We start from the raw sequence: 19070 nt of genomic DNA on the forward strand, positions 1-19070 counted from the left end.
AAAAGGCCCGGGTTAACGGGACCTAAAATAAACTTAGTCATAATTTCCCCCGAGCCCACTAAGTTAACTAGGAATGTTTAACCTAGTTAATAGATGGGAATATTGTTAGGAATAAGTAGGTTGTGGCCTACTTAATAACGAACCAAACATGAGGGACCAAAGTTGGATATCTAGAAAATGATTTTATATAAAATCATTATAGTAAAAAAATAAAAACAAACACACATATATGTGTGTGCGTACAAGAGAAGCCAGGAGCAAGCTCCCATGGAGCTTCACCCTAAAATTCAACAAAACCCTCAAATTGGAGGATCAAACAATGGCCAAACTCGGATCTGAATACATAGAAACGGTCACCAAGTCAGGGGGATCGTAAGGTATGTCGAATTTCTAGCATTCTTGAAGTTGTGAAAATCGATTAATCTTGCATGATACGATCTATGTATAAATCATAGAAGTTATGGCTGAATTTGGGATGTAGGATTGCTTAGGAACAAACCCTAAGTGAAGATTTAGAATAAATAGCTATGATTTAGGTGTTTGGTTAAATCACCATACCTAGCTAAGTGGGTTTTACAACAAAATGATGAACACTTAATTTAGAGTGTTGAATTAATGAATATTGATGTTATGATGTAAGTTCTAAATGTAGTTCACGAACACTAGACATAGAGGGATTGTTTTGATGTGAATCTTGGTAAAAAATGACTAGTTATGAACTAGTTTGTAAATGTGTAAAATTCTGCCCAATAGGTGTTTGATGAAATGCCTCAATGAAAGTTAAGATGTTGAAATTTCTAGTGAAAACCACATTTGAATAATAGGGCAAGGTAGGCGAAATATGAAACAAGAAAAGTTCTAATCATCATGTTGATTTAGACTTAATGTCGTAAATCATGTGATTGAAAGTAGTTAACTTTAATAAGCTAAGTTTACTAACGATGAAGTCGAATATAGGCTTCGACATAAAGTCCGTAAGATGAAATAGTCATAATGTTGATGACTAATCTAACCATCTTACGAATCATAATGATAGTTTGACTCTTGACAAGCTAGAAGGAGACTTGGGCAAGGAACGGGTCAAACGGTTCGTGTATGGGAAAAAGAGCATAATCGGATGCAAGGTAAGCGACGCTTACATCCTTTTTGTAGAATATGCATTATTTTGTAAACTACTAATGCGATTATTATAATATTCGGATTAAGGGTTCCGACGTTATTAACATGAGTCGGAACAAACAAAAATGATAAAAACCATGTATGATGGTAAAAAGAGATGAAGCGGTAATTTAGTCATGTAATGACTATTAACTAAGAAGCTTTCGTTAAGATTATTTTAACTGCCACTAATAACGAGAAAATGAGTAAAAATGGAAATTTAGTCAAGTATTGGCTAAAGTAAAATTGGAGTTAAAAAGGGGCACCCGTGGCGTAAGCCAAACGGGTGAAAACATAAGAAAGGAGTTTAAGAGAAAAAGGGGTCTAGTAGCAAAAATCCGAAATGGGTCGGATGAACAAATTGGCAATTAGTAACCATGTTTTGCTACTATTGAAAATGCCAAATCTTATAGGCCAAACGGGTCAAATGGTGTGATAACGCCATTTGACAATATCGACTAATATGGTTGTCAAGTCTTATGCTAACAGGACCGATTAGCAAATCAGAAAAATCTCATCACTATTGATTGTGTGATAATGAAAACAATGTATAAATCGGGTCTACTTGTTGATCCGGGCCAGGTACGCATATTCATGTTGTAGTTTAATATGCTATTTTGGTCGAATAAATGGGAAAGAGAGTCTTTCGTAGTAAAAAGAACAAAATTGACCAAAACGCCCTTGTTGGCTAATTCGAACAAACAACCTTTAAAGGTTGTTTGGAAACAAGTTCTATGATTAGGTAGATACTTAGAATGAGTATAGAAGCTCAAAGAGGTATTATTTTTAGTCAAATGGCACTATTAGAGTTTTGCCGTAAAATATGAATTCTAGAGGTAAAATTTGGGATATGTAAGATCACCACAAGAAACCCACCTTAATATAGCCGAGGTGGGATATTATAGGGTAAGAAATGTGGTGATGGAATACTAGAAGCAATCGAAAGCGTCTTTAGGCTCGAAAGTGCTTAAAATATCCTTAACGGGTCAAAATGAGCATACTAGTGAAAACGGGTTTAATTTGTGAATAAACCTATGATTAGAACCTAATATGGTATATCACAATTATTTGATGAAGCGTATGAAATATAGGAATCAAATAAATACGTTTATTTGGTAAAATGCATAACCGGGTCAAAATTTGGTATAAAGGGTAATAAGCCGAAGACTTAGAAGTCTTAAATTTTGTTAAGCCGAATGTCGGATTTTGACTCCAAATGATGGAGAGTCAAATTACAAACACGAAGGAAGAAACGGTAGGCCAAACGGACAAGCGGTTTGAAAGATACGGAAAATTTCGTGTCAAATTACGGCAAAAATGGGAAACTGGATGCAGGGTCCACCGTAAATTACGGTGCCACCGTAATTTACGGTGGAGATGAAAAGCCTTACGGTGGCCCCCTACTGGTTTACGGTAGGGGCATGTAAAACCAGTGGCCACCGTAAATTACGGTGCCACCGTAATTTACGGTGGAGGTCAGGTTGAAATTTTGTTTTTGTTATCATTTGTTTCTCGGACTCGTCTAGACACGTTTTAAGTCCTGTATGACTAAAGCATTTCATGTTATTGAAATGTAGGTACTTTTGGATGCCGGAAGACGATCAAGCTCAGTGAAGAACCGAACACGATAAAGACACACGCTTCCGCACTTTGACACATAGTAAATCTTAAACAACGAATTTAATCACGTTATGTAGAATAACTTATGAATTGTAAAAGTTTTTAATAAACTCGTATTTTTATAGCATGTGTAGTCTTAACTACACATCTAATCGTTGGTAATTACATACAAAATCGTTAATTAGTAACTAGGGTGTTACAAGTTGGTATCAGAGCCTTGGTTTAAGAGATTCAAGTATGGTGGGGAAAACCATGCTTGGACTTAAACCTTACGCTCTTGATAAAGAATAGTGTTCGGTTCGAGGCTTGATCGCAAATCCGGTAAGTGCATGTATGCTGATGGTCTAGTGTATTAAAGTATTGTAAATAACACATAGGGTTACCGTGTAATACACATTACCCCAACTAAATGATTGATATAGTTGGCAAAAATACGCGCGTTGACGCTTATAGTAGAAAAAGCCTTGTATTATAGTACGGGGGATTATTGAAGTTGACATTACTAACTTTTGTGAATGTCTTGACTTAAGGACACTTGCATTTAAAGATGACAAAGGACAAACAAATTAAGGATGTGATAGAGGAATAGTCCGGGGCATGACAAGAGGAACATGCTCACTAAGGACTAAATCGCATAAAGACCGCGAACAAGGTTAATGGCAAGAGACGCCCGTCGGGGCAAGCATTATCAGGTGCGTGCTTTTAAATATAATCGCGCAATTAGCAATATGCAACAAACATGTAAAGAATGATTGTCGCATATGTAAATTACAAACTTGGGAAACCTGAATAGAATACCTATCCAGGATATTATTTCCAAGAAAACTAAATAGAGGTGTTACTTACATGGGGTGTGATGTGAAAACTATAATAAGGTCGTGTATGTCATGTTAATCGCTTACTCTGGCCAAGTAAGCAGTGGCATATGATACCATGAGTTTCTTATAGCAGACACATTTACATCTGATGTAGTAAGGACGGGATAAATGGGACAAATTAAAAAGTACCCAAAAGAATCAAATGAGCAAAATATTTGATAATAATGTAAACGCACAGCCGAGAGACGGAAGCGTATTACATTAGAAAAATGAGCCCAAGTGAAGGGACAAAGAAACATGTAAAATGATGTAAACATGTATTGGGAGGGGGTGTTCTTACACTCGAACCCGGAAAATGAAAGCATGTAAAATGATTTAGACATGAATTGGGAGGGAGTGTACTTACACTCGAACCCGGAAAATGCGGATGTCTCTAAACGAGTCGTTTTTGTAAAACGCCAAACTTGAGAACAAAGTAGGAATATAAAAGCGAAACGAAGTCATAATGCGCACCGTAAGGGTTGCAATAATAACGACTTCGGTAAAACACCCGGTTGGTGGATAAGGAATTAAACACATGCGTAGACCGAGAAACGGGAACTCGGATGGAAAGTTAAAAGACTTGGATTTTGAGTCATTACTAAAAGATGACAAGATAAAGTAAATAGAAGTTTTGATAAATCATGTTCAACTATTTTAAAGTTGAACGGGTCGAACAAATATTGAAGTTTGACATTCATAAGTAACGAATTTTCACACGAACAAGTTAAACGGGTTAGATAAAACGAAACATTGGAAAAGATAAAGAACCCGGTAATGGGACGAGATTGAATGCAAATATGAGCGCAAACCGAATAAAGGAAAGCGCGAGATATTAATGAACCCATGTAATGGGTCGGAATTAAATATGAGATGATTGTGGACACGGATCACATTATAACCAAGCAAGCTGTAAAAAGTAACTGGACTAATAAGTCTAGTTAGCGAGACTGGTTAAGGTCAGCAATTAAAATCAAGAAATTTGGTTTGCTTGTAAGCGGTAGATTCGGTATAACTAAATCGAATGAATAAATTTGAAAACAAAACCTTTAAACGGGTCAAGGTAATGGATTCATAAAGAATTCCATAGTATATGAAAGCGATGGATATTGCTAAGTTAACTAAACTAGTGGAAATAACAAAATTACGTTATTTCAAGTTGCACTATGTCGTATGAGATGTGTAGACAATTAGTAACCAAAAAGATGTTACCATACTTTTCTGGTACTACTAACGATTGGTTAAAAATATAAGTAATGTTTAAAAGAATTCTAAGATCGAATACATTGAGTTTAAACTCAATGAATTATGTAAGAAAAGGTTTCGAGGACGAAACCTCTTTAAGGGGGGTAGACTTGTAACACCCCGAAAATGGGTTTGATAATCAAACTCCGTTAATACTAAAAAACGGGTAAAGTACCGTTAGTGGCAAAATTACCCGGTAAATATTAGGATTTAAATGATTAATCCTAATATTAAATAAAAAGTGAACAAAAGCTTTTAAGGAAATAAAATGGATAAAAGGCCCGGGTTAACGGGACCTAAAATAAACTTAGTCATAATTTCCCCCGAGCCCACTAAGTTAACTAGGAATGTTTAACCTAGTTAATAGATGGGAATATTGTTAGGAATAAGTAGGTTGTGGCCTACTTAATAACGAACCAAACATGAGGGACCAAAGTTGGATATCTAGAAAATGATTTTATATAAAATCATTATAGTAAAAAAATAAAAACAAACACACATATATGTGTGTGCGTACAAGAGAAGCCAGGAGCAAGCTCCCATGGAGCTTCACCCTAAAATTCAACAAAACCCTCAAATTGGAGGATCAAACAATGGCCAAACTCGGATCTGAATACATAGAAACGGTCACCAAGTCAGGGGGATCGTAAGGTATGTCGAATTTCTAGCATTTTTGAAGTTGTGAAAATTGATTAATCTTGCATGATACGATCTATGTATAAATCATAGAAGTTATGGCTGAATTTGGGATGTAGGATTGCTTAGGAACAAACCCTAAGTGAAGATTTAGAATAAATAGCTATGATTTAGGTGTTTGGTTAAATCACCATACCTAGCTAAGTGGGTTTTACAACAAAATGATGAACACTTAATTTAGAGTGTTGAATTAATGAATATTGATGTTATGATGTAAGTTCTAAATGTAGTTCACGAACACTAGACATAGAGGGATTGTTTTGATGTGAATCTTGGTAAAAAATGACTAGTTATGAACTAGTTTGTAAATGTGTAAAATTCTGCCCAATAGGTGTTTGATGAAATGCCTCAATGAAAGTTAAGATGTTGAAATTTCTAGTGAAAACCACATTTGAATAATAGGGCAAGGTAGGCGAAATATGAAACAAGAAAAGTTCTAATCATCATGTTGATTTAGACTTAATGTCGTAAATCATGTGATTGAAAGTAGTTAACTTTAATAAGCTAAGTTTACTAACGATGAAGTCGAATATAGGCTTCGACATAAAGTCCGTAAGATGAAATAGTCATAATGTTGATGACTAATCTAACCATCTTACGAATCATAATGATAGTTTGACTCTTGACAAGCTAGAAGGAGACTTGGGCAAGGAACGGGTCAAACGGTTCGTGTATGGGAAAAAGAGCATAATCGGATGCAAGGTAAGCGACGCTTACATCCTTTTTGTAGAATATGCATTATTTTGTAAACTACTAATGCGATTATTATAATATTCGGATTAAGGGTTCCGACGTTATTAACATGAGTCGGAACAAACAAAAATGATAAAAACCATGTATGATGGTAAAAAGAGATGAAGCGGTAATTTAGTCATGTAATGACTATTAACTAAGAAGCTTTCGTTAAGATTATTTTAACTGCAACTAATAACGAGAAAATGAGTAAAAATGGAAATTTAGTCAAGTATTGGCTAAAGTAAAATTGGAGTTAAAAAGGGGCACCCGTGGCGTAAGCCAAACGGGTGAAAACATAAGAAAGGAGTTTAAGAGAAAAAGGGGTCTAGTAGCAAAAATCCGAAATGGGTCGGATGAACAAATTGGCAATTAGTAACCATGTTTTGCTACTATTGAAAATGCCAAATCTTATAGGCCAAACGGGTCAAATGGTGTGATAACGCCATTTGACAATATCGACTAACATGGTTGTCAAGTCTTATGCTAACAGGACCGATTAGCAAATTAGAAAAATCTCATCACTATTGATTGTGTGATAATGAAAACAATGTATAAATCGGGTCTACTTGTTGATCCGGGCCAGGTACGCATATTCATGTTGTAGTTTAATATGCTATTTTGGTCGAATAAATGGGAAAGAGAGTCTTTCGTAGTAAAAAGAACAAAATTGACCAAAACGCCCTTGTTGGCTAATTCGAACAAACAACCTTTAAAGGTTGTTTGGAAACAAGTTCTATGATTAGGTAGATACTTAGAATGAGTATAGAAGCTCAAAGAGGTATTATTTTTAGTCAAATGGCACTATTAGAGTTTTGCCGTAAAATATGAATTCTAGAGGTAAAATTTGGGATATGTAAGATCACCACAAGAAACCCACCTTAATATAGCCGAGGTGGGATATTATAGGGTAAGAAATGTGGTGATGGAATACTAGAAGCAATCGAAAGCGTCTTTAGGCTCGAAAGTGCTTAAAATATCCTTAACGGGTCAAAATGAGCATACTAGTGAAAACGGGTTTAATTTGTGAATAAACCTATGATTAGAACCTAATATGGTATATCACAATTATTTGATGAAGCGTATGAAATATAGGAATCAAATAAATACGTTTATTTGGTAAAATGCATAACCGGGTCAAAATTTGGTATAAAGGGTAATAAGCCGAAGACTTAGAAGTCTTAAATTTTGTTAAGCCGAATGTCGGATTTTGACTCCAAATGATGGAGAGTCAAATTACAAACACGAAGGAAGAAACGGTAGGCCAAACGGACAAGCGGTTTGAAAGATACGGAAAATTTCGTGTCAAATTACGGCAAAAATGGGAAACTGGATGCAGGGTCCACCGTAAATTACGGTGCCATCGTAATTTACGGTGGAGATGAAAAGCCTTACGGTGGCCCCCTACTGGTTTACGGTAGGGGCATGTAAAACCAGTGGCCACCGTAAATTACGGTGCCACCGTAATTTACGGTGGAGGTCAGGTTGAAATTTTGTTTTTGTTATCATTTGTTTCTCGGACTCGTCTAGACACGTTTTAAGTCCTGTATGACTAAAGCATTTCATGTTATTGAAATGTAGGTACTTTTGGATGCCGGAAGACGATCAAGCTCAGTGAAGAACCGAACACGATTAAGACACACGCTTCCGCACTTTGACACATAGTAAATCTTAAACAACGAATTTAATCACGTTATGTAGAATAACTTATGAATTGTAAAAGTTTTTAATAAACTCGTATTTTTATAGCATGTGTAGTCTTAACTACACATCTAATCGTTGGTAATTACATACAAAATCGTTAATTAGTAACTAGGGTGTTACATGATAGACGTCACTCATTTGGATAAAAGGAACAACATCACAAACGTCTATCAGGTAACACATGTTAGGCAATTTCATTATTACCCATCCTCTATCGTATGTTACATCTAAAGGGCTTTTCTTTTTTGCTGTCTATGTTCAAAACAGGTTACGTATAAGACTGTGGATCAATCGGCCAGTTGCTCATGCAGGAATTTCACACGTATCGGATATCTGTGTCGCCATGTCTTTTGCGTCTATCGCTTGAAAAATGTTGAAAGGATTCCACCACAATACATAAACGATAGGTGGCGTCGAGATGCCCTCCCCAAACATGTTTTTTCAATTTCCAGTCGATACGGAGTCAACCCACATGCACCGTCCGTTATGCGGAATGAAATCCTCGACCTCGTTACTGAATGCGTTGATGTTGCTAGAACCGATGAGGATGCTTTGGCAAAACTGGTTGACCAACTCAGGGATTTCAAGATCAATGTTCTTTCCAAGCAACCTTTGTCAACAACTGAAAATGAATCAAATGAGTGTCAAATGGAAGAAATAGTTGGACAGCCAATCAACATTCCAGTCGAAGTTGCTAATCCAGAAGTTGCACGCAATAAAGGATGTGGTACTCATACTCGCATTTCTGGGCCCGGTGAGAAGGCCAAAGCAAAACCACCAAAACGTCCAAAGCAGCTTCGTTTATGCAAGCGTTGTGGTCTGTATGTCGACGACCACGACTCACGCAACTGCCTTAAGGTGGCTGCAATGAAAGCAGCAAAGGCAGCTGCTGAACAACAAAGGCAGACCGCCACTGGCGACTGATCCTCTGATTAACATCTTTATGTAGTACTATGTAATGGGAGACTCTCTTCATTTTGGCCTTCTTACACACATGTAACAGTCTTTTGACATCATCCTGCTCTTCTCTGTTACGTGTGTAAGAAGGTGGAACTATTTTCATCCCAATAACCATAAGTAGGATTGTAAGAAACTCTATGGCCTTGGCCACTTTTGTGTTTGTAGGACCGAAGATCTTCGGGGACCGCTGTGGTTGCTTAACGGGTTTATCTTAATATTATCTGCATTTTGATATCTCCTTTTCTCTGTTTTATTTTTTTACGATGGCATAAAAACAGCTGCTTAACACATATTAATCCCCATAATGCTTTGGTCTTTTTAACTTGAAAGGTTCAAAACAATCTTTGTTAACCACACAAACTGGCATAAAAACAGCTGCTTAACACGTGTTACTCCCCATAACGCTAGGCATTTTAACTTGCAAAGTATCAAAACAAGCTGTCTTAACCACACAAAAACAGCATCTATATTAAACCAAGTCAGGTTATATAAGTAGACTTCACCTCTAGACAACTTTACAATGCCATACAAACAGCTGGTTAACACGTGTTAGTCCCCATAATGCTTGGCTCAGTAAACTTGAAAGTTTCAAAACAATATGTGTTAACCACATAAAAACAGCATATATATTAAACCACGTCAGGTTATAGAAGTAGACTTTAAGCAACTTAAACAAACATTCTACTAGTAGGTTACAAATAAAGAAAAAAAAAACATAATAAAATACCAACAAGACGACATTCGTATGTCGTTTTGTTACAACATAGGGTCATCAGGTTAACACATATTCAACCATTTTCAACATACTAACTACCCATTGTGATCCTCATCATGAAAGCTTTTCATCATGGTGTGGGAAATTCCTCATCATGAAAGTACAGAGGAGAGGGGCTGCGCTCACTCTCCCATGGGTCATGGTAACACCAGGACTAGATTGTTTCGGGTGAGTATGGACACAACGGGCAACCACACATTTCATGGTCTGGGTCCGTCAGCAACCTAACCAACTCATCTGGTAGCCCCTTCAACTTTTCATCTTCTGGAACAACGTGCTCCCTTCGGCCTGACGGTTCTTGCGACACAACAACTACATCAGTTACATTTTTGGTTCCGCTTTCTGAAGCATCTTCACCAGAAGCTACTCCAGTTTTCCCGTCTTCTCCATTCTGGTGAGACCCTTTTTTTTCGTTAACCTCCCCGTACTGGCCCTCACATGCTTCCTTTCCCTTGTGCTTCCGGTTCTCCATGCCTGGTTGGCTAGCCGTAACCTTACCTTCACACGGGTCCATCACATTAAAAGACTTTGGGACAAGGGTGTTTATGGTTAACTGAAGTGGTGAAGTATTACAGAATATGAATTTGGTTCTTCACTACAATACTTATAGAGGTGTTCCCTGGCTACATTTAATATAGGTCTTTGTGACTTGACTTTGATGTGACCAAAAGGTGATAAAAAGCAATTGTTCCTTTTCCCAATAAAGTTGTTTTATAGACACCGGGTAAGGATAGTGTAAAAAGGGCCTAAAGTGTGAGAAGTGTAAGAAGTGTATTATAACACTATATATAATACTATATAACACCATATAAACACCGTATAACAATATGTAACACCATATAATACCATATAACACTATGTAACACTATATATCATTATATAACAAATATAACACTATAGGTTGTCTGATAGCATGTCTATGATAGATGTATAGTGTTATATTTGTTATATAATGATATATAGTGTAACATAGTGTTATATGGTATTATATGTTGTTACATATTGTTATACGGTGTTTATATGGTGTTATATAGTATTATATATAGTGTTATAATACACTTCTTACACTTCTCACACTTTGAGCACTTTTTACAGGATCCTCTACCTATAGACACCAACCCCTATGCTTGTAGTATTCTGCCAACAACTTTCCCCAATTTCCAATATTCGTACTACCTTTTTAGAAAGACTGTTCCCCTTGGAAGAAGCATTTTCTCTTTTTCTATAATGTTACAAAACAATATCTAATAAAATATTATAAACTACGTCAATAAACTAGATTAATAATATTCTACGACATTTAACAACACATCAACATTCTTTAGAGTTTAGAATTACCAAGTTACTAAACATCAGATTGAATATAGATAGTCTATCCCCCAAAAAGACATCGTGACGATACCATACCCAACAAAACACCTACCCCGCAATAAGTTTAAAGCAACATCCCCAAATCCATCAAAGTACATTACATGTTTCCAAACACATAGCTGGCGCAATTAATGCACACTGGGTCTACAGTAACATGTGTCAACCACCCTAACACGTGTTACTCTATTCGGCAATCTTCCTTGATTTTGGGCAGCAGCACATTCACCTCCGAACCTAATATGTGCGCCGCATACCTCTTTCTCAACTTTCTCACCTCCGCCATCTTCCTCGCCCCACTCGTGCTGAACCCACAGTTAAAACTTTTGTTTTTCCCCATATAGCACTCCATGTGCCGCATCAAGAAGACCCCACAATCAGTTGTGTTTGCGGTGGTCGCCCAAGGAACCGGCATACGCTGGATGTTGTAGTACTCTATGTCACCGGCTCGTGGATTCCCAACCTCCCGCAGATATTGCACAAACATATCTTTCTGCATACGCATACACAAGCAATGGTAAAAAAAACAGGCAGATCCTCAATATTATCACACTTATTTGTTCAACAATTGTCAGTTTAGTAACTTACGATCTTATACGCTGTGTCCTTGTGTAGGTAGTAGACACTATCTTCTATCAACTGACCTTGTCGGGCTTTGTCATTATCAACGACATAAATCCCGGGGTCGCGTAACTCAAACACTAGCAAGTAAAAGTGTTTGTGCTCCAATATAGGGAAGAAAACAATGTCTTGATTTCGAAAATCAGGAACGTAATCACCGCTGTTAACCGCACCTTTTACCCCAAGCCGAAACTTGTGCATCCGCGCCTCTACCCCGCCTTCCTCAGATGTGAGCATCCATGGAAACTATAAGCACAACAGAGAAATTAATAACGTCAAAAAGTCGCCACACTGTAATCTATATATACATTACACTCACCACAACTTTAGTACCGAAGAATTGCCTACTGTAAGCCTCCCGTGATTTTCTTTTCTCTTGGAAGTTTAGCACCTTCGCCCAACAGTCAATAATACCATCTGAGACCTCATTGCCAACGTTTAAACTCTTGAACATAGACCGAGACGCTTGTACATGGTTAGGGCTTCTAAACAGCAACTCCCTGGTGTCAGATGTACAAATTATAAATTAAATTCCATACGTTAACATATGTAATTTTTTTGTTTTACTAAAATTTTGTACGGTGACCCCCCTACTTACACAGCCATGTGTATCGGACTATCTACATCAACCACTGACGACGAACCCTGTTCCCTCCTGCGGAAAAAACAAAAAATAACCAATTATCTAGTGTGGAACTTGGTTGATGGTTTGCCCTATTACTATAAAACAATAAACCACGTTGCAGTTCTACTTACATGTTTGCCTCCATTGCCGGCTTCCTACGAGAATACCCACTTAAAAGGTGCAATGGGCTTTCATCAGCGAATATGTACCCCCACAGATTTGTCTCCTTCTTAGTTAGTGGCTGGCCCATGTCAACAGTCCTTATATAGTAAGGTGATCTGTTTGGTTCCGCTGCCACCTTCTCTCTGATAGGGAGTTTCCTTTTTTGTGCCCCCAACTCAGCCAACATATGCACACGGTTTGCAAGCGGAATATTGTCCTCCACCTCATACATATCACCCCCACATGATTCCAGACAAGTTTGACCTTTGTGGATTGCAATGGCCGGGTCATAGGAGCTAACTGGCTCTACCATTAGAACCACACTCAAGTCTGTGGTAGCCTCCATATCGCCTAACACATATAAAATAAATAGCTCACGTAACGCATTACAAATTACAACACACTTGATGCGGTAAATCAATGTGTCTCAGCTCACCGGAACGCTCGGTTTCTGTCCGAGGAATGTCATCCATCTTCCCACTTGTGCAACCTGCACGTTTAATGCAAATAAGTATATTATATGTGACTCGAACTACCCCATCAATAGTAAGTGTGTTTAATGCTATATCGTACCAATTTCCTGTGACACGTCGAACTGAGCCCCAATTTGTGTCATCCCAAGACTCCAATTCGGGCCATCTAAATTCCGTTCATCAAAAACGGTATCGCCAAGACACACTGTGTGTATGATTAACACGTGTTAACTCACTAAATGATACATGTAGGAAAACAGTTAACACATGTTAGAGCATGAAAGTCCTTACCGTTCTTCTCCGCAGGAGGGACCTCTTCAGGCGCTTTCCCTTTGACATCGACAACCTGGGCCTTCTCAAAACCGTCGCCCGAAACTAAGTCTACCCCCGCGCTACTGCACCCTTGCATATTTACAATACTAGCATGCATCCCATCATGTTCAATCTTACCTTCTGCAGCTGCATAAAACAATGTTGTTACATCTCATGCACAACTTAGCACCAGAAGCTGCATAAATAATTACCGTTAAAAACACGGTCACATTCATCAACAGCCCCCTTGCCTTCGCCATCCAGAACCCCATGTTCGTCCTTATCATTAACAGAACCTTCCACAGATGAAAACACGACGCCACCACTCTCTTCTTTTCTTCCATCAGATGCAGCCCTAACTTCATTCTCAATCTTACGATCTGTACTTGCATAAACATTTTTCGAATAAATAAGGCATGGCTAAGCAATGCTAAACAAATAAAACGGTTTCCGAAGATTACCTTCCTTCTCATTCCATTCATCCTGTTTACTATCCTTGACCTCCATCTCGACCATTTTGGCCACCTCTTGATCACAAACAAACCTTGCTTCGTAAATCTCATCCTTTTAAGCGTCCTTCGCTTCAAGATCGGTGTTCTGTTCATCATTGTCATTCGCAGCCACTTTATTGTCTGTATCCACTCTATGTTCATCTTTACTAACAAACTGCATGTCCGAACCACGGTAATCTGTCCAAACAAGATGCCCTATGTTAAATCAAATAAAGTAACAAAGCACACTTTTAAAGTTAGGCATTATTAAAGGGGTACGGGAACTACCACGCGCACCATGCACTTCTGCTGCTTTAATACGCATTATTGCACGCATTAAACCCAGCGGCTTATGCACTTCTTCAGCATCACTTTTATCCACGCCTCCTGCTCCTTTATTTTCTTCGGCCCCACCAACACTACATCTGCCTCCACTTGAATTACCAGAATCACGAACACTCTTATCACCTTCGACGACTTCAATTGTTTTTTGCCCAAGTTCACTAAACCCCAGTTCTCTCTCTTCCAGTTGCTTCTTAGTTTTGTTCAACCCTATAACATCATATGAATATTATATGGGTTTCAGGCACGTACGCATATTAGAGGGTACTAAATTTTAACGAGCAACAAACTATGCGTTAAATTCAAAATCTAAATGTATGCTGAAACTGGTAACACATGTTACAGTTTACCTGATTCGTTGCCATCATCCGTTTTTCCCCGATTAATCTTTATTTTCGTCTTCGGGCAACTCGGGGCCACATAGCTTGCTTTTGTTTCGGGAGCATCCTTTAACGTATTCAAACGGGGAGATCTCCTTACCCGCGACGACATACCCCCTTCTTCCAGCGCTCCGGTACACTCAGTTCCATCAGCAAATACGCATGATTCCCCCGCACCATCTGCTGCAACAACAAAGGAAGGTTATACTATACGATAATTATCACCTTAACGTGTGTTAACATAAACATTTCATTCCATAACATATAGTAAAGGTACGTAAACTCTTTTTGCGCTATAAACGTACTCTTAAAATGGGTAATACATGTAACAATTTACCTTTTCCTTTGCCACCATCCGTGTCTTGTCCACCAAACTTCATAGTTGTCTTTCTCCTTTTTGGGGTCACAAACCCTTCTTCTGTCTCACTACCATGCTTTAACTTCTCAAGTCTTGCAGATCTCCGCACCTCACCCGACTTTCCACCATCTTCCATCTTTTCAGCGTAGTCTTCTCCACCATCATCTACGAATGATTGGCCCGCAACATCAGCTGCAAACCCAAAAAAGAAAATGTCAATCAAATCATGTGGCCACACCGTCAAAATGTGTTACAGTGACCAAATTAAGAATGGTAACCAACACAACAGGTATAACATTTAACACGTGTTCATTTCAGAAACATCGTCAGCGCACCTTCTTGGACATCAAAGTCTATTGCTGAAGATGCTACTACTTTCAACCTACTTTTACTGATTTTTTTGTTTTGCCGGATAAGCGACTTCCTGTACAAGCTCGCTATTGGTGACCCATCCGAAAAATCATCGTCCATGCCATCCCCTACGAAATCGTTTGCACAACGATCAATGGATTACAAAAAAATTAACTAAATAGCACAAACAATAACAGTTACTAACCAGCGTTCTCTCCTTCGTTGCTGTGCAACCTTTCATCATTTCTCAAATCTCCTAAGACCGAATTGATCTTGTGTGACGCTAAATCTACCGCGTCATCGTGATCCTCCCTTTCACTAACTTTCTTCTCAAACATACTTTCAAACGTTGCCTTCAACTCTTGTACTTCTTCGTCTTCATTGCTCTCCACCAATAGCGATTCTAACATACCCTCAATTTTGACTTTGTTCTTCTTGGTCGCGTTTATTAACTGTCGTACTATCGTCAACCTCTCCTGTTGAGAATAGTTTTTCAACATTTTTCATACTATGAACATATACTAATTGCAAAAAACACATGTTAGAGCATCTAGCTTTACCTCTTTAGTTGCCCACTGTTCCACGTTATAGTTTCTGGGACGTGTTAATCCTTTAAACCGTCCTGTTCCAAACCCACCAGCAAGGATTTCAAGCCTTTCTCTCTCTCTCAATCTTTTCAAGTTCCAAAAAGCTAAAGGACACACCGCACTGTCTACCTCCATCCCCGTGCACTCAATGCTATCAATGTACAACAACTACAAGAAAACAACAATCCGTTCAGCCGGCAATAATCAACTATTCTAACACATGTTAATTATCTAAAATAATTAAAGTTGTTTACCATTAGACTCGCTAGAGGACCGACGAAGAAACTTTGTGGGTCAAGCCGATTCCATGTATCCTTGCAAGTTCTCAGCTTTTCTACAACAAGGTCACACCAGTCTATTGTTGCAAAGTCCATTTCTTCATCGAGATACTCCAAGATTTCTTCCCGTAAACAACTTTGTTTATGACAATCAACCAGCACTGCCACAAAACACATTACAAAATCCATCCTGAAATCAAAACTGTCTTCGCCATCGGACTCATCAATCATTTTCACCATCTTTGTTGGAGGCACCATTGCCCCCGGGTATCTCGCCCTCCAATCGGCAATCGCTTCAGTCAGCATCGGCAGCTTACCAATCAAACTAAACTTTTGTCCACCAGTCGGAATCCCTAATAACTTATGTATCACTTTCCTGTTCACCTTGATATCACCGGCAGGCGTACATATCACCATCTTATCTGGATTAAAATTGTCCACAACAAAATAACCTAACTTAGCCGGCAAACCATCAACGCTGAAAGTTAGCAAACGTCCAAAGCCCATTTCCCTGACTGCGTCACGTTGTTGTTCTGTCAACGCCCGTACACACTTATAAAACTGCAACGGTGCAGATCTTGTCCTTATGCCGGGAAATTCATCCTTTTTTGCTCGCTTACGGGCTTTCTGAGACTTCTCCGGTTTGCCAACTACCTTTGGTTTCCCTGCTTTACCTTTCCCATTGTCATCCGAACCCTTCGTCTTTTCGGTCCTTAACGCCCCGCCCTTCGATGTAGCCATCACCTCTGCCCTACTTACTGAAATAACATTTTATACGAAACAACAACATCCCAAACAATTAGTCTACTTTACAACTACCGGTGACAACATGTAAGAAATTTTCATTCGTAACATCCAAATTTTTTGAAGGGCTTAAAAAATAACTAACCACGGTTTTTCCGCATTACATTGCCATAATTTGCATCGGCGATGTTTCTTTCACCTGCTAATTATCACATGTTAGTGCATTTTCAAGATCATGCCCAATTAACACATGTTAAACAAAGCCAACAGTATTTAACTAACCACGTTTTCTTTTATTTCCAAAACCGGAAATATCCCCGACAATGCTTTTCTTCCCTACAGTTTCAAACATGTTAATCAGATTTATCTGGATACGCAATTAGCCTCTATTGCAAGAAAAGGAACTTACCACTATGCTTTTTGTTATGTCCCCGTTTGCTTTCCACACAACCTTCATTTACCACCGATACATTCGTAAGGAAAACGTTTAGCCCAACAATACTTTATACAAATTATAAACAATATTACTGCTTAACCGTTACCTTTTTTCCGTCTTTTCCCATGGCTTGCTGACACACTATCGGTATCATCATAAACTGCAAGGCATCCAACAAAATTCACTTATGCCCAATTTCTTATCCAACACACTATCAATATACAGATCACCTATAACTATGTTAAGTGTTCAGAAACATAAAAATTCTAACCTAACTCCCGTTGGGTCGGACCAAAGTGAGATTGTTCTTTGGAAGGTCCGGGCTTGGGTTCGTCGGATAAAATCACAACGCTAGGGCTATCAGACCATTTTTGCCCTAACTTGTGTTTCGAAGTCCTACATATATATAAGAAAACTAACTCAGGTGCCATTTTCCAATAATCCGTTGAAGAAAACCAACTTTTACATGACGGATAACAACAAACTAACCTTTTACTTGAAGTCTGAATCTTCCTTAATCGTTTCAGCTTCAACGACGACGACAAGATTATGAACGACTTCCTCATTCTCCAAACTCGACACTATCGGCTTCTGTGTTAGGGTTTGTGGAGTAGCTTTTCAATGTTTCTTTTGAATCGTTAAGAAGGAAAACTTTTGAATTGTGTTAGGGTTTGGGACGAGAGAGAAACATGAACAGGAGGGGAGAAAATGAGTATAATGGGAAAGAAGATAAATTTTTGAATTTTGTTTACTTTTCTTTGATTAGACGGCTACTGCATGGCAGTAGTTTCTGTCTTCCCAATGTGTCTGTTCAATTCTGAAAATGCCCTTGAACGGTACAAAGTTGCAGTCCTTTTTATTTCTTTTTATTTTTATTCATACCAAAATAATAATGGCCTTTGATCAAGTTTGATGTGATCTAATCAATGGTTCAGAATGGGTTTCCATAGTTTTCTTAAAAAGATAGGGTTTCTTATATAACCAAGCCCTGACATATGAAGTGTCAAGTTAAAATACATAACTTTTTGTCATTTTCTTCTATTCATACCTCTCTTCCCTTGATCAATGGCATTTATGTTTACAAAATCTATACTATATATTAGATTATTTATAAATAATAAAAATAAGCTTATGGATAATAAACTCATCACATTCATCAAGAACATATACTTAAAAATACATTCTATTGTATTTTTGTATTTGGAGTAAAGGACTAATCAGTGAACCAAAATTAATCAAATTTAACATAAAATGTGTTTTGTAATTTTAGATAAGTTAGTTAAAAATTTAGATGTTAATTGTCACTTCGCCACAACACGCGGGTTTCCCACTAGATAAAAAAATGTTGTAATATACTATAAAATATTTATCATAAGGGTTTCCCGTGGGTTGTAGCCGTGAAGCGCGAATGCCTTTATATATACACACACAACGTGTATATGATTTTTAACGTTTTTAGGTTTGAATTATGTTCTCGGCCCATATTGTCGACTCCGCTGCAACACGCGGGTTCCCTACTTTACTATATAAAATCATTTCCTATGTACAAAATGGTAAATTCCCATCAAATTTTAAGATGGCATATGAAGGGTCAAGTTAAAATGCTTAACTTTTTGTCATTTTATTCTATTCGCGCACCTCTTCCCTTGATTAATGACATTTATGTCTAATAAACCTATACTATATATTAGATTATTTATAAATAATAAAAGTAAGCTTATGGATAATAAACTCATCAGATTCATCAAGAACATATATTCAAAAATACACACTCTTTTATGTATTTATGTATTTG

General features: G+C 37.9%; 2 long non-coding RNA genes across 4 annotated transcripts; both read left to right on the forward strand.

Moving 5' to 3' along the window:
• The first annotated feature begins 235 nt into the window (after positions 1-235).
• On the forward strand, positions 236-3622 carry LOC110928211. Of its 3 annotated transcripts, XR_004888815.1 has the most exons (4): positions 236-377; positions 1037-1124; positions 1648-1740; positions 2736-2765. It is a non-coding gene; the product is annotated as an uncharacterized LOC110928211 (long non-coding RNA). The 3 variants fall into 3 exon arrangements; XR_002586215.2 differs by lacking the exons at positions 1648-1740; positions 2736-2765 and adding an exon at positions 3309-3622; XR_002586214.1 differs by lacking the exon at positions 1648-1740 and having other exon boundaries at positions 2736-2775.
• A 1767-nt stretch (positions 3623-5389) lies between these two features.
• On the forward strand, positions 5390-7929 carry LOC110928210. Its single transcript, XR_002586213.1, has 3 exons — positions 5390-5531; positions 6191-6278; positions 7890-7929. It is a non-coding gene; the product is annotated as an uncharacterized LOC110928210 (long non-coding RNA).
• The last annotated feature ends 11141 nt before the right edge of the window (positions 7930-19070 follow it).

The sequence above is a fragment of the Helianthus annuus genome, chromosome 3, assembly GCF_002127325.2.
Source record: "Helianthus annuus cultivar XRQ/B chromosome 3, HanXRQr2.0-SUNRISE, whole genome shotgun sequence".
NCBI lineage: Eukaryota > Viridiplantae > Streptophyta > Magnoliopsida > Asterales > Asteraceae > Helianthus > Helianthus annuus.